Below are 23074 nucleotides of genomic sequence, written 5' to 3' on the forward strand. Positions count from 1 at the left end.
ATCTTTCCCATTGAAAGTAATGGAAAGTGAATTAATCCATTCCAGATGGGTCCGCGGCGTTCATAAACTGAAAATTCGTAAACCGAGGTGTTCCTAAACCGAGGTTCCACTGTATGTAAAGTCACAGCGTACCTTTCAAAGTACAGTGGTACCTCGGGTTACAGACGCTTCAGGTTACAGACGTCCCTAATCCAGAAATAGCACCTCGGGTTAAGAACTTTGCTTCAGGATGAGAACAGAAATTATGTGGTGCCGGCGCGGCGGCAGCAGGAGGCCCCATTAGCTAAAGTGGTGCCTCAGGTTAAGAACAGTTTCAGGTTAAGAACGGACCTCCATAACAAATTAAGTTCTTCACCCAAGCCACCACTGGGACTATTTTTAAACCAGAAGCACCAAAACACTTTGGAAAGTTTAAAAATAAGCAATGATGTTTTATAGCAGACCCAAAGATTTAAAACGTGTCCCAATGTCCCATGCTGTCTTGTGTGTGGGGGTCGGGGAGAATCAGAGTCATAGAGTCAGAGATTTTAGAGTTGGAAAGGGACTTCAAGGTTCATCTAGCGACCCCCTGCAAGGATCTTTCATCCAACGTGGGGCTCAAACACATGACCCTGAGAGAATCTCATGTTCTACCAACTGAGCTATCCCAACTGCAGCTTTACTCCTAAGTAAATGTGCTGACGAATCAGCAACATGATTTGGTGGAGCAAAGTTGGCAATAAGCATGGGCGGGATTTCTTGAAACTCTTTCCCCTTGAATCACTAGGTCGTTCTCATGATTGCTTTTTATTATTATTATTGAATCACCATTTCTCGACAGTCCTTGACTACAACCCTCCATCATTAAATCGTTGCTCTTGCAATCTTTCAACTGCATTCGTTGTCAACAGAAAATAAAACAGAAAGCGAAATGCTTTAGAAAAGGGACATCTTTTTAAAATGTGCAAAATTTTCTAAAGAAGTGCATTGAAGTCGGGTTTGTTTTTTGCCACAGAACTGGCCCACTTCCAAGCAGCAGTTATCACAGTAGGAAAGACGATAACTTGTACTTTAATAACATCTCTGCTGGCATGATAAATGGATCTGTGATTGGACCAATTGGGATTTCATGGTCTGAAGCTTTATGAATTTGTCAGTTCTGTTCAATTGTTTCCAGCAAAGTGACTCGATCATATTGTTCATGTTATTTGGAGGGGGGAGGGTGGGCTGGGGGGAGAGAATCTAAAATTAGATTGTGTACAGACTCTGGGCAATTGGTCCTTGTCCAGAATCATTTTCCTATCTGTTGATAGATTCATGTGGTAATAGTCGCAAACTCATTTGCGGCTAGTCACAGCCCATTAACCATCTGTTCCCCTATTAAGCAACCTTCTTTATATAATGTAAGTATTTAATTTTAATAAACTTTATCTACTACGCATTTATCTTAGACATAATAAGGAACTATTGAGAGCATGGCCAATGGGCCATGTAAAAACCATCATATTTTTGATAGAATAGCTTCTGTGTAAGGCAAGGGAAAAAATTACCCCAAGAGTAGTTCTCAAATAGCTTTAAGAAAAAAATAGTATTTTCTTAACGTCAGCATGAACAAAAGGGGGGGGGGGGAAGCCACATTATGAGATAATTAATGCTTAAATGCAGAATGGGACTGGAGAAGCCTTGCTTTTTGCTATGAAGTTCAGCACAGTGATCAATTTAGATTGCATTTCAGAGACACCAAATCTCACATCTTCTTGGCAGTACTTAGTGATGGCTATTCCACCACCCACAAGAGCTTTGTCAGCCGGTCTTATGAATTGTACACCATCCAGCCATAGCAGATACTGCAGCGCTATAGTTAAACATTATAAAGTGACTTGAAATCAATTGGAAGCCTAGTTTCATACAGATATCATCCAAATTCACAGCATAGCTCTTCATGTGGGTGTATTAGCCAAAGAAGGAAGAAGAAAAGATTTTGACTTTTGTATATCTACACAGTTTTGGACGTGATGAGGTTTTTGCCATTAAGCACCTAGGTTCAGCTACCCTGCTAGTGTATGTTATTATTAATAATACTACTAATAATGATGGTAAATATAATTGCAGCATTTTTCCTCTCGTAGGAGGGCCAGCAGTAGGGAACTCCTGCGCAGAGTATCATAAAGAGGAGTGGGAGGAAAGAATGGGATGTTTTACTGTATTATATTATTGTTTCCAAATGTACATGAAGTTGTAATACAAGCAAAAGCAAAACTCCCAGAAAGGCCACTGTTTCAAGGAGCTTATGTCTAATTCAACTTAATTTTGGCAGATGGATAGAAATATTATTAGTAGCAAAAGTATTGGTATTATTATAATATTTATATTTATACCCCTCCTTTTTCCCCTGACAAGGATTCAAGATGGCTTACAAGATGGCTTACCATTAGGTCCAGTCGTGACCGACTCTGGGGTTGCGCGCTCATCTCGCATTATTGGCCGAGGGAGCCGGCGTACAGCTTCCAGGTCATGTGGCCAGCATGACAAAGCCGCTTCTGGCAAACCAGAGCAGCACATGGAAACGCCGTTTACCTTCCCGCTGTAGCGGTTCCTATTTATCTACTTGCATTTTGACATGCTTTCAAACTTCTAGGTTGGCAGGAGCTGGGACCAAGCAACGGGAGCTCACCCCGTCACAGGGATTCGAACCACCGACCTTCTGATCAGCAAGCCCTAGGCTCAGTGGTTTAGACCACAGCACTCTCTCTCTCTCTCTCTCTCTCTCTCTCTCTCTCTCTCTCTCTCTCTCTCTCTCTCTCACACACACACACACACACACACACACACAAATCTATTAAAAAGAGACAGATAATTACAAGTAACAAATAGTACAGAACCAGCCCTTTCAATAAAAGCAGTCAGTTCCCAGAAGCCTGTTGGACAAGAAGGCTTCACCTGCCAATGGAAGGACAACAAGGAAGGAGCCAGTCTGGCTTCTCTAGGGAGGGAGTTCCAAAGTTGTCTGGGAGCAGCCACCACCAAGAAGGCCCTCTCCTGTTTCCCTACCCAATGGAATTGTGAAGGTGGTGGGAATGTGGGAAGGGCCACTTCTGAAGTTCTCAGAACCTAGGCAGGTTTTTATGACGGAATATGGTATTTCAGATAAACCATATTCCCACCAGTGAGGTGGGTCAGGCCAAGAAATGATGGCTAGCTGGATGTCAACCAGGGAGCGTCATAACTAAAAGAGGCTTATACTGAGTCTCTACTTCAGCATGGATGTATCGTGCATGCACACCACTCTGGCTCTTATTTGTCAGAATCAACTGTTGAGAACTCTCTCTTTCAATGTGCCAGTCACTTCGCTGTGGCATAATCCCATGTGCGTGGATGGGGTGTCAGGAGAGGAGTGCAGTGGTACCTTGGTTCTCAAACGACTTGGTACACAGACAACTTGGAACCCGAACACTGCAAACCTGGAAGTAAGTGTTCTGGTTTGCGAACTTTTTTCAGAAGTCGAACGTGCTATGTTTTGAGTATTACACTTCCAATTTGAGTGCCACACTTCTGTTTTGAGTGCCACACTTCTGTTTTGAGTGTTACGCTTTTGTTTTGAGTGTTATGTTTTTGCTATTTCTTTTGCGTTTTTGTTTTTGCAGCTCTTTTTTGTTTTGTTTTTGTGTGGAACCCAGTTCGGCTATGGATTGATTGTGTGACTGCAGTACATTGTTTATTCCTTTCATTTGGCCTCGTTAGATTGCCTTTTTAGGGGTTGTTTTTAAAACTCTGGAACAGATTAATCCATTTTCCATTACTTTCTATGGGAAAGTGTGCCTTGGTTTTGGAACGCTTTGGTTTTGGAACGGACTTCTGGAACTGATTAAGTTTGAGAACCAAGGTACCACTGTAGTACCTCTGGTGGCTAAACATGCTTCTTCTCAGGTGGCTTGTCTACCTTTGGTCCGCACCCTGCATTCAGCACCCAGACAGGTGTGCCCACTCTAGGGGACTCAGTGGCACATGATGCATGAACATGATGTTGCGTGTGGTGCGCAGTGCAGCTTCAGTGGCTGGCTTCTCCAGAGTGCTTGGCCTTCTCCAGAAGAAGTGGCATCATGACACATATGTCACACATGCAAGACATGTGACAGGCCCCCTCAATCTTGGGAGCAGCCTGGCAGCTCTGCTCCCAGAAGCTGTCAACATGTGACAAAGGCCACATTCTGGGAACGTCTTTGACTGGCGAGGGAAGCCAATGGGTCTCAAATCCTTGGTGAGCTGGGGACTTCCCGTGCATGCAAAGACACGCTCTGGTGGATTGAGCAAACAGGACCAATCGTGGGTCCAATAAGAAAGAAGCAAGATTCTGCATTTGCTGTAGAGCAGGCATCCCCAAACTGCGGCCCTTCAGATGTTTTCGCCTACAACTCCCATGATCCCTAGCTAACAGGACCAGTGGTCAGGGAAGATGGGAATTGTGGTCCAAAAACATCTGGAGGGCCGCAGTTTGGGGGTGCCTGCTGTAGAGGGAAGTGAGGGGCAGGTGAGGCTCGTTCACCTGGGAAGATAGCCCATCTAGGAGAAGGAAAACTCTGATCCCAAATCCTCCACTGCCTTGCAGGACATCTTTGGGAGAAGAAAAGGCTCGGCAGTAAACCCTACACAAATCCAGAATGGAGTCCCTAAGACGGTTGGATGGCACCTTGTACGTCTTCTTTTGGCCAAGCTGGCACCAAATGTATTGCTCTGCTTACCTTTGGACCACATCAGAGAGGCCAAGAGGGTGGTCTTGTCATTTGGGCAGCCCAGGACCTCCATACACACTGTACAGGCCTGTGCCCCAGGGAGGTCACCGAAGTGATTTGACTTTGCCCCTAGAGGTGCACTCCATTGTCTCTTGAGATAGACAGATGCCAACAACAACAGTCCCATGGGTTTGCAACAAAGTCAATTGCTATTCAGTCACCGTTAGGTTGAAAATATCCACATGACAGGGCCCACCAGTGGTCCTTTGCCCCTACCCACCTAGTGGCATGGGTGCTGCTTCCCTGTAGAGGGATCCCTGACACTGCTGTGCTGAGTGCTGTCAGAAAGAAGGGGATTCTTAGGTGCAATGTTTGGGATTCACTGAGGCAGCATTGACTGCGGCAAAAAAAATATTACTTCCCAGTGCTGCAGGTCTTCTTCAAATCGGACACATAATGGCAAAACAGATGATTTTCATAGACGATGGGGTTATTTTATCAGTTAAAGCATGTTGTCTTTCTCCTGAAGGTTAGCAAGAAGTATTTCGTGGGAGTTGCCATAGGAACCTTGCACACACAAAACTGAATGTAAAAAAGAAATTTTATGGTGAGCTGAAAGGAACGGCAGATGAAGGAAGGGAGGTTACAAACCCTCTCTGTAAATCATTTACAGAACATTTAAAATGGGGCAATAAAACTGACAGACTTTTTTTCTTTTGATCTTGGGCCTTCTGTTGAGCAAAATGTTCAAGATAGATTTGACCTTGTGTTAACAACGAGTTACTTCTCACAAAACTTTTACAAAATCTGTGTGTCTCTTGGCAATTATGAAAGGCATATATATAAACTGCCACTTTTCTTAGCAAAGCTACAGTAATTTTTTGCATATCTTATTGAGTCTGGTTATTTCTCTAGAAGGGAAACCAATGAATTACATTGCATAAAAATAACAGAGTCGGATGGTTTCTAAACATGTGCCCCCCCCCAAAAAAAACCCAAAGGTCCATGGTGGTTCCATCCATTACTAATGTACATTTTGATGGAAAAAACCAGACTCAGCATAGGCACATAGCTCCTCTGCTTTTGACATAAGAAACTCTAGCCCTTGATGAATAGCTGTTCTCTCTCTTGCATCATGGCTATACCTCCATGGGTTGGTAGAGAGTCCTTTTTATGGGAGATTCTATTTAAAAACATGGAGTGATTTAACTCTTGGGTTTTGACTGCTCTAAGTAAGGGTTTCCCAAACTACGGCCTGGGGGCCGGATGCGGCCCAATTGCCTTCTAAATCTGGCCTGCGGACGGTCCGGGAATCAGCATGTTTTTACATGAGTAGAATGTGTCCTTTTATTTAAAATGCATCTCTGGGTTATTTGTGGGGCCTGCCTGGTGTTTTTACATGAGTAGAATGTGTCTTTTTATTTAAAATGCATCTCTGGGTTATTTGTGGGGCATAGGAATTCATTCATATATATTTTTCAAAATATAGTCCGGCCCCCCCACAAGGTCTGAGGGACAGTGGACCGGCCCACAGCTGAAAAAGTTTGCTGACCCCTGCTCTAAGTAGTAACGGACCAGCCTTTGCTTTCTCATGAGATCCCCCATGCTTTTATCCTTTGTACGCACCAGGTTAATTTATTCTAGCCCTCCATATGCTAATCAGCTCCTGATGTGGCAATGAGGAGAAGCAAAACATGAATCTTTTAGCATGCAGATGGGTTTCACTCAGACATCTTTTGGAGTAAGTGTGGGCTGGGAGCATGGCTACGACTCCTGCCAACAGCAAAGCAAGGTTCAAAATGATCTGGTTACAGGTTGCTTATCCACAAACATCCCCACGGAACCTATAAACATTTTTTTCTGCCCCTTAGTTTGCTAGTCGTAAAATAACCAGGGAGCGTAACTTTGCCAGTGTTGCTTGCACTGCCTGGAAACACTATCAATCTGCAGCAAAGCAGCTTCAGGGAGAGAGAGAGAGAGAGAGAGAGAGAGAGAGAGAGAGAGAGAGAGAGAGAGAGAGAGAGAGAGAGAGAGAGAGAGAGAATATTCTGCAGACTGGATCATTTCAACATATCCGGGAACTTTTGCTATGTTCCCTAATGGTCCCTCTCTCTTGTGCGGAGAGAAGTGTTATCTGTATAGAAATGGCTCTTTCAGAGCTGATTCTCCCTAAAATTCATAGAATTTTAGAGTTGGGAGCACAGGAGTCATCTAGTCCAACCCCCTGCAATGCAGGAATCTTTTTGCCCAACGTGGGTTTCAAACCCACAACCCTAAGATTAAGAGTCTCACATGCTACAGACTAAGCCAGGCATCCCCAAACTGCGGCCCTCCAGATGATTTGGCCTACAACTCCCATGATCCCTAGCTAAGAGGACCAGTGGTCAGGGATGATGGGAATTGAAGTCCAAAACATCTGGAGGGCCGAAGTTTGGGGATACCTGGACTAAGCTATCCGAAGAATGTTTGCTGTTTGGAATAGCAGATATAATGAAGAGAGAGGCAGAGAGAAGCAGTCATCCATGGAAGCAGAAGCCCAGGTTATACAAGAATCATTCTTAAAAAAACTTCCTTTGGAGTGAATCATTTCAGGTCACAGGTGTGGTTTGTCTCATGTTTGAATATTCCCACATGAGGTTGGGAATCCCCGCAAATAGATAAACATCTGGTGAGGAGGATGGTTAGGCAGAACCTACCTCCCTAAAATCTTAGACAGCATCTTAAAAAGCAGAGACATCACCTTGCCGACACAGGTCCGTATAGTTAAAACTACGGTTTTCCCAGTAGTGATGTATGGAAGTGAGAGCTGGACCATAAAGAAGGCTGATCGCCGAAGAATTGATGCTTTTGAATTATAGTGCTGGAGGAGACTCTTGAGAGTCCCATGGACTACAAGAAGATCAAACCTATCCATTCTGAAGGAAATCAGCCCTGAGTGCTCATTGGAAGGACATATCCTGAAGCTGAGGCTACAATACTTTGGCCACCTCATGAGAAGAGAAGACTCCCTGGAAAAGACCCTGATGCTGGGAAAGATTGAGGGCACAAGGAGAAGGGGACGACAGAGGACGAGATGGTTGAACACAGTGTTCTCGAAGCTACGAGCATGAGTCTGACCAAACTGCGGGAGGCAGTGGAAGACAGGAGTGCTTGGCGTGGTATGGTCCATGGGGTCATGAAGAGTCGGACACGACTAAGCAACAACAACAACAACAACAACAACAACCTCCTTAAGATACTAGTATCCTTAGCATAGCATGGTTGTTGTTTTTTTAAAAAAGGAAAATAGAGATTCTGCAGTCCCCATGTACAGCCTGAATGGTATAGGCTGGGCATAAACAAACTCGGCCTTCCAGATGTTTTGGGTCTACACCTCCCATAATCCCTAGCTAACAGGACCAGTGCTAACAGGACCAGTTGTAGTCCACTCCCAGATGGGAGTGGACTACAACTCCCATCATCCCTGACCACTGGTCCTGTTAGCTAGGGATGATGGGAGTTGTAGTCCCAAAACATCTGGAGGGCTGAGTTTGCCTATGTCTGGTATAGGCCAAAGTTAGCTTTACCACTTGATTGGATAAACTGGTCCACAGAGAGCTAGGAGAGGAAAAAGAGAGAATTGATGAAGGCATGCTTTTGAGGTGAGAGCAGGAGATCAAGGAGGTGAAAATTGAAGTGTTGGTAAAACCCGGGATCTGAAATGAAAGTAGGGCGCTGGAAACTCTGCACTTCTTTTGTGCATAGACTGACTTTGTACATTTCAGGAGAAGCTATAGCTAGTGAAGAAACATAGCTGCTGAACTATAAATAACGCAAAGGTTTAAAGCTCAGCCTTGTCAGGCTTATATGTGTGTTTGTTTTTTCTTAATTCTTTACAGACATAATATTTTATTTATTCAGATTGCCCCATGCCCTTCCTCCCAAAGGATTTCAGAGTGGCAAACCTTAGAATGTAACACTGGGTAGTATTCAGCTAAGTTGAGCAGACCCACAGAAATTAATGGACATGGCTTCATTGTGCTCATTAGCCTCAATGGGTCTACTCTAAAACTTAGCTGAATGCCATTTAAAATAAGATAAAAACATGCCTAAAAGCATTTAAATAATGAGCTTTTTATTGGAGCGAGTTCTTAACTCTTTGGTGCATCATTAAAAAATAATAATTAAAGTGTCACATGTCCCAAGTTCAGTTTTGGGGGGAAGTTGCCCATTTTCTCTTCATTAGACTTTGTGGGAAAATACACCGTGTGTGTGTTTGTGTGTGTGTGTGTGTGTGTGTAATGGGGGAAGTGCATAGCTGCCAAGTCTCCCGTATTCCCCGGGAAATCCCCGTTTTTCCAGCTGTTCCTAGCTGGGGGAAAAAATTGTTTTTTTTTTTTGTTTTTCCCTGGTTTATTCTGGCGCGGCGGCCATTTTGGAACTGGGCGGAGCATGCTCAGAAGTGACTTTTGATTCTGCTCTACCCAGTTCCAAAATGGCTGCAGTGTGACTTCTGGCACGGCGGCCATTTTGGAACTGAGCAAAGCAGCATCAAAAGTAACTCCTGAGCATGCTCAGCCCAGTTCCAAAATGGCGGCAGCGCTACTTCTGGTCTGCTACTTCCGGCCCGGTCCCTTATTTCTCCGACAGCAACTTGGCAGGTATGGGGAAGTGGTATTTGCAATCTTGGTATCTGCTCATCCACAGCATCAATGGGCAGATGTGGATACATCACCTATTACTGGCACTGCTTGCACCTGTTTTCAAAAGGACACACTGTGGGGCAAGGCAGAATCAATCTGCAATGAGCTTTTATTTCAGAAATGAAACCCACTTCTCAAGAAGTGCTTTTCAGGGGCAAAAAGATACACTAGATTACTAGATACTATTCTAGATTGTGTGTGGACTATGCGGAGAAGAAAAGTGCTCAGTTTGCATTGATTCTAGAATTATTTGTCTGTAACCCCTGTCAACCACAGAAACACAATCCAACTGCCTGTCACGAAAATTAACCAAAACAATCGAACTCCGTTTGAGGCTGATCTTCTAGCGTGGCTTTTTTCTTCTTCATCAAAATGAACATGCCTGCATTTCTGTGTAGCGATGGATAGTGCCCTTCAGCTGGTTAGAAGCTGGAGTGTAATTATATTGTTATGAGTTTGTGAGTACCAGACCCCTTTAATCCCTGGACCCAGTAAGTGTCAGAACTTAATCAAGGCTTGAGGTGTTAAAATGGGGTGGGGGCGGGGGCAGACAATTCTAACCCCTGGTTCCAACAACTGTTCAAAGCTGAATAAGCCAGGCTAATTTCCAGGGTTGAGGTGATTGCCTGAGTGATGGACTATTGTGGAGGGGGCGGGGAGAGAAGGTGATGGGCCAATAAGAGAGCAAATAAAAGGCGGCTCTGTGCCAGATGACAAATGGGTGGGGCCCCTCCTCCAGCTCTTAAATAGTGAGGGCAAAAGCCAGTGTGACTGGGAGCGACCGCCGAGACCACATAACACCGGTCTTGAAAGATCTACATTGGCTCCCAGTACGTTTCCGAGCACAGTTCAAAGTGTTGGTGCTGACCTTTAAAGCCCTAAATGGCCTCGGTCCAGTATACCTGAAGGAGCGTCTCCACCCCCATCATTCTGCCCGGACACTGAGGTCCAGCGCCAAGGGCCTTCTGGTGGTTCCCTCGTTGCGAGAAGCCAAGTTGCAGGGAACCAGGCAGAGGGCCTTCTCGGTAGTGGCGCCCACCCCGTGGAACGCCCTCCCATCAGATGTCAAAGAGAAAAACAGCTACCAGATTTTTAGAAGACATCTGAAGGCAGCCCTGTTTAGGGAGGCTTTTAATGTTTAATAGATTATTTTATTTTATTTTTTCTGTTGGGAGCCGCCCAGAGTGGCTGGGGAAACCCAGCCAGATGGGCGGGGTATAATAATAATAATAATAATAATAATAATAATAATAATAATAATAATTACAGTTGAAAGGGTGTGTGAAAAAGTGGCAGGCTGGAAAAAGCAGAGAGCGAGCAAGCCATGACAGATCTTTGCTTGAATTCAAGGCTGCAGCTATGAGAGAAGGAGACCCCTTCGGTGTGTTGACCCTGTGAACCCCTCCATCATAGGCCCACCTTCTAAATATGTAGAATAAACCTTTTATCCTAAAGACACCACAGTCTCTGCAGAGCATCACTTCAAAAAGGAAAAATGGACCCAGTGTAAGTGCCTAGAACTCCTAGAATCCCACAGCGCTTGGAGATTGAAGAGGTGTACAACAATATGTTAAGCAAAGAGACTTTGGGCAGGACCTGAAGCTTAGTCTGAGTTGCTTCCACAGTTTCTCAAACCAGTTGGCTCCAAACAGTAAATTTCAGGGTTACTCTGGAAGGTCCAAACCCCTGCTCTGGTAAGATTTATGGGTGCCCCACAAACAAACCTCCCTCCTCTATCAGAAGCAAAGCCACACTCTACACCTCCCTGTGTCTTATGTCTATCTCTTCTCCAGTGGAAATGGGGAAGCAGAAAGGAGGTCCACTTTTCACTCTACAAGCAACCAACCAACCAAACACAAACACTGGATCCCTCCCCCCCCAATCAAATTGCAATGATTTTCTGGCGCCTTCGTAACTGAAGAAAATGCAAACAAAAGCCCACCTAGCAGTCAGTTGATTGGGTTTGAAGCCTGTTTTACTTTTTCAAATCTTCCCGGGATTGGAAATGTTGTGTATTGAGTCAAAGGATTTTATATCTGTATTACTATTGTCTGTATTTGCATTAGGGTAAAGTAACTGCCTTTTGGTTCCAGAAGGTACAGCTACTATTGGTTCATTTAAGCTGCTGTATTTGGATACTCTGTCTTATTGGGTTCCTCCAAAAGGTAGCACTGTGATTGCCTGATATTGTTACCTCCAAAATGAATCCCTTTCTAGGTAGTCCCCCGTCCCTATAAATGTAGCTTTCCTCTCCTCAGAGCTCAGTCTTTAATAAAGAAGTGTTACTAGAGAACTGTCTCCAGCATATAATGTCAAGAGAGCTGAAATCACGAACCCCACGTCACAACAGGAGAAATCCGAATTCACTGTACCAAAAAAAGTGGTGGTTTCTGAATAAGGGCAATATCGTATGAATGATGCCCAGAAATATTGGACTCAAACAGCCTCAAAGTCCAGTATGGAAAAGCCCTTAGGAGCGGCTCTCTTCCCTGTCAGGTCTGGAGTTTTACAATTTAGAGCTTGCATCTTTTTTCCAGAAATGCACGAAGCTCCCTAAAGGCCTGTGCTAATATAAACTGATGCAACAGCCTTGCCAGCTTGCCTCTGCCAGCCAGTTTTTTTTAGCAATAATAATTTATTATGTCACGATCTTGAAAGGCTAAAAGGGATTTGTGCACTGTAAATATCATGTTGTTATATCTCCTATGTTTTTAATCATTTATGTGCTTGTATTCTAAGCACTGGCTGCTTTCTCTTGCTAGCTTGTACTTCTATAGGAATATAAATCTTTCACCACATACTATTTCCGTTCCGCCGCTTAGAAGAAAAATCCCTGGGTTAATTATGCACAACCTACATAGAGAGACAGCCAAGAGCTGTGTTTGTTAAAAGGTGAAGAGTTTAGGAACAGGACGAATTTTTCACCCTGACTCAAATTAAGGGAGAAGACGCTGGGGCAGCGTCGCTCGGAAGTCCCAGGGCCACATTAACACATTTGCATCGTGAAGCCTCTGGTGCAGGGAACAAGTTCTTGAGAGAAGGCCTAATCCAGTGCAGTCCATAAACATTCCTCAGCTCCTGAAGCCCTTGTCTTGTGACATCTGGCTTTATCAATCCCATTAATGTCAGCTTCCTCACTCAAACCCTCAGAGGGAACCAAACAAAGCTCTCTATGACCATTCAGAGTGAAGTAAATCCATTCCAGATGCTACAATCCATTCCTTATGTTGGGAGTAGCAGAAAGCATATTTTTGCACTATCCCTCCAACATTCCTCAGGTGAAAAGAGGGACACTTTTCACTTCCCCTGACCCTCCACAGCACCCCATTTTTGTGTCTCCCCCTTCACAGAACAGAGTGGTGCATGCTCTAGATATTAGGAATGCTTTGATGGTGTTTCCTGCTTGGCAGAGAGTTGGACTGGATGGCCCTTGTGGTCTCTTCCAACTCTATGATTCTATGATCTCCTGCTAGGACCACTGCACATAGCTGTCAAGTTTTCCCTTTTCTCGTGAGGAAGCCTATTAAGCATAACAGAATTTTCCTTTAAAAAAGGGAGAACTTGACAGCTATGCCACTGCAATGCACTCTACGTGGGGCTACCATTGAAGGTGACGCGGAAACTGCAACTAATCCAGCATGCGGCAGCTAGACTGGTGACTGGGAGCAGCCGGCGAGAACACATAACAGCGGTCTTGAAAAACCTACATTGGCTCCCAGTACATTTCCAAGCACAATTCAAAGTGTTGGTGCTGACCTAAATGGCCTTGGTCCAGTATACCTGAAGGAACCTCTCCACCCCCAGCGTTGAGTCCGAACACCAAGGTCCAGCGCCAAGGGCCTTCTGGCGGTTCCCTCACTGTGAGAAGTGAGGTTACAGGGAACCAGGCAGAGGGCCTTCTTGGTAGTGGCACCCACCCTGTGGAATGCCCTCCCATCAGATGTCAAGGAAATAAGCAACTATCTGACTTTTAGAAGACATCTGAAGGCAGCCCTATATAGGGAAGTTTTGAATGTTGGATGTTTTATCGTGTTCTTAATATTCTGTTGGGAGCCGCCAGGTGGGTGGGGTATAAGTAATTTCTTCTTCTTCTTCTTCTTCTTCTTCTTCTTCTTCTTCTTCTTCTTCTTCTTCTTCTTCTTCTTCTTCTTCTTCTTCTTCTTCTCCCTCTCCCTCTCCCTCTCCCTCTCCCTCTCCCTCTCCCTCTCCCTCTCCCTCTCCCTCTCCCTCTCCCTCTACATTTCTACACCCTCCATCAGCCTAAGAAAAACCCTAAATCCTTGGTAGATTTACAAAAAGAAAAAGAAACACACCAATAAATAAATTTTAGAAACGGGCAAGATTACGTGTGGACGCACAAAGCATTTTTTGTTTTAAAAAATCAAGACTCCTTTTGCTGTGCTCCCCTTTCTTCCTGCCCCAGTCAGCCCTGTCTTCCACCTGCTCCTCAGAGATGGCACATCACATGGGGCTGGTATTTGTTGGTGGCAAACTCTCCTCCTCTTCGCCTGCTCTCCAGCAGCCCAAGGGAGGAGGTCAGCAGCAGTGGCAATGAAGAGGCAATGGGAGGCTCCCTCACAGCTTCCACTACTGCCATCACTTGGGACTAGCGCCCGCTCATCCTCCTCCCTGAGCTCAGCAGTGGTGGCACTGGAAATAGAGGCATTCTGGGATCAGATCTGAAGCTGGGATGGCTTTCGGAATTCTGGGACTGTCCCTAGAAAATCAAGACACTTGGAGGGCGGGTTATAGGGAGCAGAGTGGCAGGTGCATTGGATCGGATTTCTGCGTGCACCACACTCCCTCCTGCCCCTCCCCCAATTAACTGGCACCAATGCTTTTTTGCTTTTTGCATCTGTCTTGCTTAAAAATTTTTTTGTTAGTGTGGGTTAGGGCTTACCATGGGCTTTTCCCTAGAAAAACCCTCAGTTTAGCACTGAATGGGAACAAATAGAGCTTTTTGCGGATTGCCATTTGTTCTGATTTAGTGTGGGGTTTTTCCAGGGGAAAGCAGCGGGGCAAAGGCAAAACCACTCAAACCTGTGCCTGCAAAGCATGGGGCAAGCAGAAAACGGCTTGGACCCACGCTTTCTGGGCACGGGGGAAGCGGATGTGTGGGCAAGACCTCGCTTGAGATGTCATTCCGCAGTGTTCTTCAGCCTTGTGCTTGCCCCGAAAATGAATCAGGCCCTTTGGCATTCCATTTGACTGATGCTTTCAATTTCCACTGGGGATTATGGGGGGGTTGCAATTTCACACTTATGCTGCCCGTGGGAAAAGCTGGTGCCAATGTTGCAATGCTGGCACTGCCTTCACTTTGCAAACAGTTAAGGGAAATAAGTGAAATAAGTGGTTTTCAAAAGAGGAGGGAATTAAGGTGCTGGAGGAGACTCTTGAGAATCCCATGGACTGCAAGAAGATCAAACCTATCCATTCTTAAGGAAATCAGCCCTGAGTGCTCCCTGGAAGGACAGATCGTGAAGCTGAGGCTCCAATACTTTGGCCACCTCATGAGAAGAGAAGAATCCTTGGAAAAGACCCTGATGTTGGGAAAGATTGAGGGCACTAGGAGAAGGGGACGACAGAGGACGAGATGGTTGGACAGTGTTCTCGAAGCTACCAACATGAGTTTGACCAAACTGCGGGAGGCAGTGGAAGACAGGAGTGCCTGGCCTGCTATGGTCCATGGGGTCATGAAGAGTCGGACATGACTAAACGGCTAAACAACAACAACAAAAAAAAAATCCTCTCCCTGATCCTGACCTTCTTTTCTTTCTTTCTTTCTTTCTTTCTTTCTTTCTTTCTTTCTTTCTTTCTTTCTTTCTTTCTTTGCTACACTTTTGCTGTTTGTAAATTTGCTGCGCCTGCTTTGCTGTTCGGGAAGATGTTCGGTTAAAGACTGGGGGAAAATACAAAATGGAGGGTTGTAAATTCTCCCCCAACTGGAGGGGATGTTTGGGTGGGTGGGTGGGGGGCCTGGAGATAGGCAAGGCTTGCCACCGGCTGCAGTCCTGACGTGATGGCAGCTCTTTATTTTACTTTGAAGAAAAACGTTTGCGGGGCAGCTGCCAGTTCTGCTCCCAGAATGCTCCAGGCATACAATTTCCAGGGAGCACTCTAGAAAGAGGCAGTGGTGGCTGCCAGTCAGAGGCTGCTCAGTGGGGCTCTGTTGCAGCATGTCCATATATTAAGAGAAATGAACAGGAAGATGCATGCATGTTTTTGTGCATATTTTTTTTTATTTAAAAAGTGAATCACAAATTGATGCAGAAATGGGGTGTACAGTCGTACCTCGGTTTACGAACCGCTCGGGTTGCGAACAGTTCGGGTTACGAACTCCGCAAATCCAGAAGTGTTTTCGATTTGCACATGCGCAGAAGCACGAAAATTGCGCTTTGCGCATGCGCAGAAGCGGTGCTTGGTTTGCGAACTTTTCGGGTTACGAACTGCGACCCGGAACGGATCGAGTTCGTAACCCGAGGTACTACTGTACTGACCTAAGGTTGGAAAGAAGAGAGAAACTGAAAGAAGCCAAAACTGAATGATTTGCCCATTCCTAGGTAGTGACTGGTAATTCACTGGTTTCAGGCTCCTTATCAGAATGTATTGAATTATATTGACTGTTTTTTTTCCTAGCTTGTAAACAAATGCATTATAATAATCTATTTGTATTTGTTTCCCACCAAAATGCACCTTTCTCTATCAGAAAAGTGAGGACACAATACTTTTTTCTTTTCTTTTTTTAAGTTTGTGGAATCTGCATTTCAGATTTTGACCCAGTATTGTTCATTGGCAGTGAAAATTTAAAAATAGAATAAAATAAACAGCAAACAGCAAATCATAAAACCTGCCTTTAACTAGAATAATTGATCTGAGTGTGTGGAACATGAAAACTCCCAGAGCTTGTTAGTCTTTATGATGTTGTTTTAATTAAAAAGCATTATACAGGAGAAAAATAAATATTTTATAAACCATCAACTTTCATTTTGCTAAAAGGAAAATTTTAGTCACTGAAAGGATGTTGTTCTGGAAAGCAGAATGGGGCATTGCGCATGATGCCTTCTTATTCCTTCGTCTTAAATTCCAAAAGTTCTTCACAACTTAATCATATAGGTCCATGCACTGGTAGCTTCACAGAAGCTCATTTCAGGCTCAGGGGTCCAGCTCACAGCGGCGGCCTCAGTAGTAGGTTCCCCCTACCACTGGTCCTGCATGGGGTGCTGTATTCTATGGTTATTTATTACTTACTAAATTTCTATACTCTTTACTGGAGGATCACAGGGTGGTTTGCAATTTAAAAACACAAAAATACAGAACCTGATAACAAACATGCAATGCAATGCAATGCAATGCAATGCAATGCAATGCAATGCAATGCAATGCAATGCAATGCAATGCAATGCAATGCAATGCAATGCAATGCAATACACACACACACCCCGCCAGTTTAAAAGGGCATAGATCTGCCAAAGGCCTGGGAGAAGAGGAACATTTTTTGCCCGGCGCCTAAAGATGCATAATGAAGGCTGTGGGAATGTTCAGGGATGCAGGAGAGGATATATTGTTTGATTATATCCTTTCCAACCTGTGTTAACAAATTCTACAATTTAGCAGAGTTTACTCACATTCTGTTCACAAATGGATCCCAGAAGGCAGGCTTAAGTTAGAAAAGTAATATACCTGGAAACTATCCCACAAGGAGATAGTCCCTTTCTCCTCTCTTGGCTGCAAGTTGGAAGCCAAGAGAGCATCTTAGGCTAAGCAGATGTTGCTTCTTTGACGAATGTGGTCAGTCCTCCTTTTGTTACCTGGGCAGGTGAGGTCACTCCCACCTCTAGTCACATGCAGAGGAAGTCTGTCTCAGCCTAGGAGAAACAGGAAGTTCTGACTGGCTGGTCCAGACATCCCCTTTTATGTCCACTCTAGAGATGTTGTACTTGACTGCTCTTGTGTTTCACATCCCACAAAGGTGCAGGTGAGACTTGTTTTGGAGGAGGCAGAAAAAGAAGGGCCTGAGATGATGATGGCAGGATCCAAGTCAGTTCCTATGGGGAGAGACGGACCTTGAGGTATTGTGGTCCTGAGTTGTTTGAGAGCCAGTGTGCTGTAGTGGTTAAGAGCGGTAGAACCGGGTTCGCTTCCCTGCTCCTCCACCTGCAGCTGCTGGGTGACCTTGGGCTGGTCACACTTCTCTGAAGTCTCTCAGCCTCACTCACCTCACAGAGTGTTTGTTGTGGGAGGGGGGGAAGGGAAAGGAGATTGTTAACCGCTTTGAGACTCCTTAGGGTAGTGATAAAGCGGGATATCAATTCGGAACTCTTCTTTGAAGACGCGGGTGGCACTGTGGTCTAAACCACTGAGCCTCTTGGGCTTGCCGATCAGAAGTTTGGTGGTTCGAATTCCCGCGACATTGTGAGCTCCCGTTGCTCGGTCCCATCTCCTGCCAACCTAGCAGTTCGAAAGCACGTCAAAGTGCAAGTAGATAAATAGGTACAGCTCTAGCGGGAAGGTAAACGGCGTTTCCGTGCGCTGCTCTGGTTCGTCAGAAACGGCTTAGTCATGCTGGCCACATGACCCAGAAGCTGTATGCTAGCTCCCTTGGCCTATAGAGTGAGATGAGCGCCACAACCTCAGAGTCGTCCTCGACTGGACTTAACGATCAGGGATCCCTTTACCTTTTAGGTCAAAACCAGCACTTTGAATTGAGCCCAGAAACTAACTGGAAAACACCCAAACCTACATTGTTCATCCTGTTGTCCATTGTGATGAAACTATGTCCCCTATGCACCCCATTCATTTCAATGCCAAGGAAATGCAATGCAAACAGGAAACGTAGCAAGTTGTGTATCGTTTGTGAACTCAAAGCAACAGCAGCAGCGAATATCAATTGTATTTGCTGGCTTTATTTCTGTTCTGGACATAGAACATTTAAGCAAACATTGGCAATATCTTGCTCCCATTTCTGTTGTCATTTGAATTCTCCAACATCCCTAGACAAAGCCAGTGACCTATAAGTCTGTGGCTCACTATCAAGACATAAGCCCGATTATTTAGGACTGGTTTTCTGGCTCCAGTCCTTGGTCCTACTGTTTTATCTCTCAACGCTTTGGTTTGTACATGAGGCTGTGTTCCATGCGCCAAATCTACATTCTTCTTTTCCAGGGGGTTGGGCATCATAACTAGTTTAAAAACTAGATCCAAAGGCATTAGGCCTCCTAGCTGAAGGAGCAGATTAAAAGGGGATGAGTCAGCTGCATCAATATTTCAGCTCACTTTGTCTCATGTGGTTGCTAAGAGAGAGGGAGGGAAGAGTGATGAGGCATTGTATTAAAGTCAAGACTGGATGGAGTGGAGAAGAGAGGGATAGGGGGTTGTGCATCATGTACCCAGACTGAAGGTTTGGCCCGAGCAATTAATTAGACTATTGATGGATATTGGAGGACTTTTAACTATACATTTCATCATTAGCATGCTGGTATAGATTGCAGCTTGACCTATGTGGCCAACTCAGACGCAAAAAGAGATTAAGGAGCTCTGAGAAATGAGCGAGTGGGAATAAACAATGGCTGTTATGGATGGCATTTGTCCTTATCGTCAATGTGCAAGGACAGGCCTCATGATCAGCAAAGGAGGATTCTCAGAAACATATTAATAGCAAAGGACAGATCCGGCAGATCTTGCCAGGGAATGACTCTGCAAACTATATGCGTTCTTGGCTGCTCACAGGGCCTCCCCCTCCCCATCCAAAACAGAGTCAAGGACTTGAAAGGGGCATCACAATCCACATCTCAACATTCTTTTGACCTTGAGGCCTTGTCAACAGGTAACACTTGCATGTGTTCAGAGGTGTTCACTGGTTGCCGATTTGCTCCCAGGCCAGGTTCAAAGTGTTGCTATTAGTATATAAAGCCCCTTATAACTTGGGACCAGATTTCCTATGAAATCAACTTATCCCACAATTGTCCACTCAACCGCTTTGATTGGTAGAATTGGCATGAGTACAGGTGCCATGTAATACCTGTTCTGTAGTTCTAAGAACTTGATAGTTTACACTTATTTTTGCCCCCCCCCCCCGAAATTTTATTAAGGTTTTTTTCCATAATACAATACAATTAAACACAATCTAATCTAAATAAAAGCAGGAAAAGGAAAAGAAAAAAGAAAAGAAAAAGTGGTGTCCTCTGTCAAACTCCCTGTCTATTGAGATTGAGCTGGTACCTTCATTGTACTCTGTTTGACACCTGCCAAAAGCATTCCTGTTTGGACAAGCCTGCCCAGATGCTTAGAAAGTTGAGGCAATTTTTATATCCCTGTTCCATAGTTTCTCCCAACTTTCTATCGTGATTGATTTTCCCAAATCTTGTCCCCAGCGGATCATTGATGTTTTAGTTAATTCTTCTTTTGTCTCCCACTCCAATAATAGACTATATAAATTTTTTATAGATTTACTCTTGCCAATTGTTAAAATTTTATCAAATTTAGAAATTTCTTTATTGAATCCTATCTTTCTATCTTTTTGGAACCTTTGGTTTAATTGAAAATATTGTAGCCAACTACTTAAAAGATGTTTTAATTCATTATAATTTCTTAATTTTAATTCACCCCCATCCTCCACTAATACATTTTTATATGTTAGCCAATTTGAACCCATATTTCTTCTTCTAACTGCCACCACTTCGAGTGGCGATATCCATCCGGGAGTTTTTGTTTCCAGGATACCGCAGTATTTTTTTCCATATTCTATAAATGATACAAATCTTGTATGATTTGTATCATTTACATTTATTGATCAATGTTTAAAAATTTATTTATGTATTTTCTTTTCTTGATCTTTTTCTTTTTCATACTTTTTCTTTTTCTTTTTGTGTTTGTATGATTTGTAATACCAGTACTGAAATAGAAAAATAAAAATTATTTTTAAAAAAAGAAAAAAAGAAAGTTGAGGCAATTTTAATCTGTTTTAGTATTTCAACTTTCCCATGTTTTAAAGTAGTGTTACAAATCTTGCTTGATTTTACTGTTTTATCTTTTGTAATCTCCTTTGAAGTATTTTACAACCAAGTTCTCTTTCTTCACACACACACACACACACACACACACACACACACACTGTGTTACTGCTGTACTACCTTACTTTTTCTAACAGGGAGTCTTAAGGTGGGCCTAATTTCTGGCTTCCCTGGTGATATTGTGGGGATCATTTCATCTCCCATTTTTCCTTAGCTTAGGGATGAGGAAGCTTCATTCCCTCAAGAGAAACCTTCTGGAAGCTGCTCACCAAGGGCGAGCGTGGGCAGAGGGAAGAGTAGGCAGATCAGTTGATGACTTGTAAGTGGGTGGCACTGTGGGTTAAAGCACTGAGCCTAGGGATTGCCGATCAGAAAGTCGGCTGTTCGAATCCCTGTGACAGGGTGAGCTCCCGTTGCTCAGTCCCTGCTCCTGCCAACCTAGCAGTTTGAAAGCACGAAGTGCAAGTAGATAAATAGGTACCACTACGGCGGGAAGGTAAACAGAGTTTCCATGTGCTGCTATGGTTCGTCAGAAGTGGCTTAATCATGCTGGCCACATGACCTGGAAGCTGTACGCCAGCTCCCTCGGCCAATAACACAAGATGAGCGCCGCAACCCCAGAGTCGTCCGCGACTGGACCTAATGGTCAGGGGTCCCTTTACCTTTACTTTTACCTTTATATTGCAGGCTTCATTCCAGCGACGTAAAGATGAAAAAAGGCCCATTCTCAGACTTTTCTAGTAATTGAGGCATCTTGGACTTTCAGCTTCCTAATGCACATAAAATTTCCCAAGCAATTTTGACAATGGAAACGGATGAAGTCTTAATTCTGGCTGCTAGTGGAAGCCCAAAGTGCCCTTGATCAGTATCCTGAATCTTTAGGCACTGTAGCATGGGTTAAATTTCCAAAGAGACCTTAAACTTTGAGACCTTAAAATTTGGAGATATAGATCCTGTTATAGAAACTGGGGTGTGGAACTTGTCCCCATTTTATCATAAATTCTTTTGTTTGTTCATCTTTTAATTTCTACTCAAGTACAAATTATACATTTTAGAAAGGTTTTTCTTTGTATTTTGTAGAATTTCTGATTGGAATTTAGACTCTTCCCTCAAAAAGCCAATTATCTTATCATGCGCAAATTTATTGTTTAGTTGGTAGTACTGAAGCCAGCTAGTGCAGTATACTTTTAATTCTTCATACGGTTTAAGTTTTAACTGTCCTCCTCCTTCCTCTTTTATCAATTGTCTATATGTTGCTCCAATTTTATCCATATTTTTCGTTTTGATTGAAAGTATATCAAATGGGGCCATCCATCATGGGGTTTGGGTTTCCAGAAGTCTATGATATTTCCTCCAGGCCTTAATTAATGGATTCCTGATAATATGGTTCATAAAACCCTGATGTACTATTGTCTTGTCTTCCAATAAGTAAGCGTGCCATCCATATGTTATATCATGCCCCTCAACGTCTAATAAATCGGTATTCTCAAGACGAATCCACTCCTTAATCCAACAGAGGCAGGATGCCTCAAAGTAGATATTCAAATCAGGGAGGCCAACCCCCCCCCAATTCAAATCCCCACGACGGGGTGAGCTCCCGTTGCTCAGTCCCAGCTCCTACCAACCTAGCAGTTTGAAAGCACGCCAGTGCAAGTAGATAAATAGGTACCACTGTGGCGGGAAGGTAAACAGCATTTCTGTGCACCCTGGCTTCCATTGCAGTGTCCCATTGTGCCAGAAGCAGTTTAGTCATGCTGGCCACATGACCCGGAAAGCTATATGCGGACAAACGCCAGCTGAAGCGCGATGAGCACCGCACCCCATAGTCACATTTGATTGGACTTAACCGTCCAGGGGTCCTTTACCTTTTTCAACCTTTTTAGGCTCAGGCTGTATATTGTTGTTGTTGTTTAGTCGTTTAGTCGTGTCCGACTTTTCGTGACCCCATGGACCATAGCACGCCAGGCACTCCTGTCTTGCACTGCCTCCTGCAGTTTGGTCAAACTCATGTTCGTAGATTCGAGAACACTGTCCAACCATCTCATCCTCTGTCGTCCCCTTCTCCTTGTGCCCTCCATCTTTCCCAACATCAGGGTCTTTTCCAGGGAGTCTTCTCTTCTCATGAGGTGGCCAAAGTATTGGAGCTTCACGATCTGTCCTTCCAGTGAGCACTCAGGGCTGATTTCCTTCAGAATGGATAGGTTTGATCTTCTTGCAGTCCATGGGACTCTCAAGAGTCTCCTCCAGCACCATAATTCAAAAGCATCAATTCTTTGGCGATCAGCCTTCTTTATGGTCCAGCTCTCACTTCCATACATCACTACTGGGAAAACCATAGCTTTAACTCTACGGACCTTTGTAGGCAAGGTGATGTCTCTGCTTTTTAAGATGCTGTCTAGCATCTTAACATCTTTAAGAGGCTGTATATATGTGTAAGCAAACCATATATCATAAATACACCACCAGGCTCCACTGCACCCCATTTCAAGAGGAAACATAGAATCATAGAATCCTAGAGTTGGAAGAGACCACAAGGGCCATCCAGTCCAACCCCCTGCCAAGAAGGAAACACCATCAAAGCATTCTTGACATATGCCTGTCAAGCCTCTGCATGACGCTTACCCAACATGAATGCTGGGTAAGCGTCAAGAACCCCTGGAATCTCACACCACTC

The sequence above is a fragment of the Zootoca vivipara genome, chromosome 12 (assembly GCF_965207765.1).
Source record: "Zootoca vivipara chromosome 12, rZooViv2.hap1.1, whole genome shotgun sequence".
Classification (NCBI taxonomy): Eukaryota; Metazoa; Chordata; class Lepidosauria; order Squamata; family Lacertidae; genus Zootoca; species Zootoca vivipara.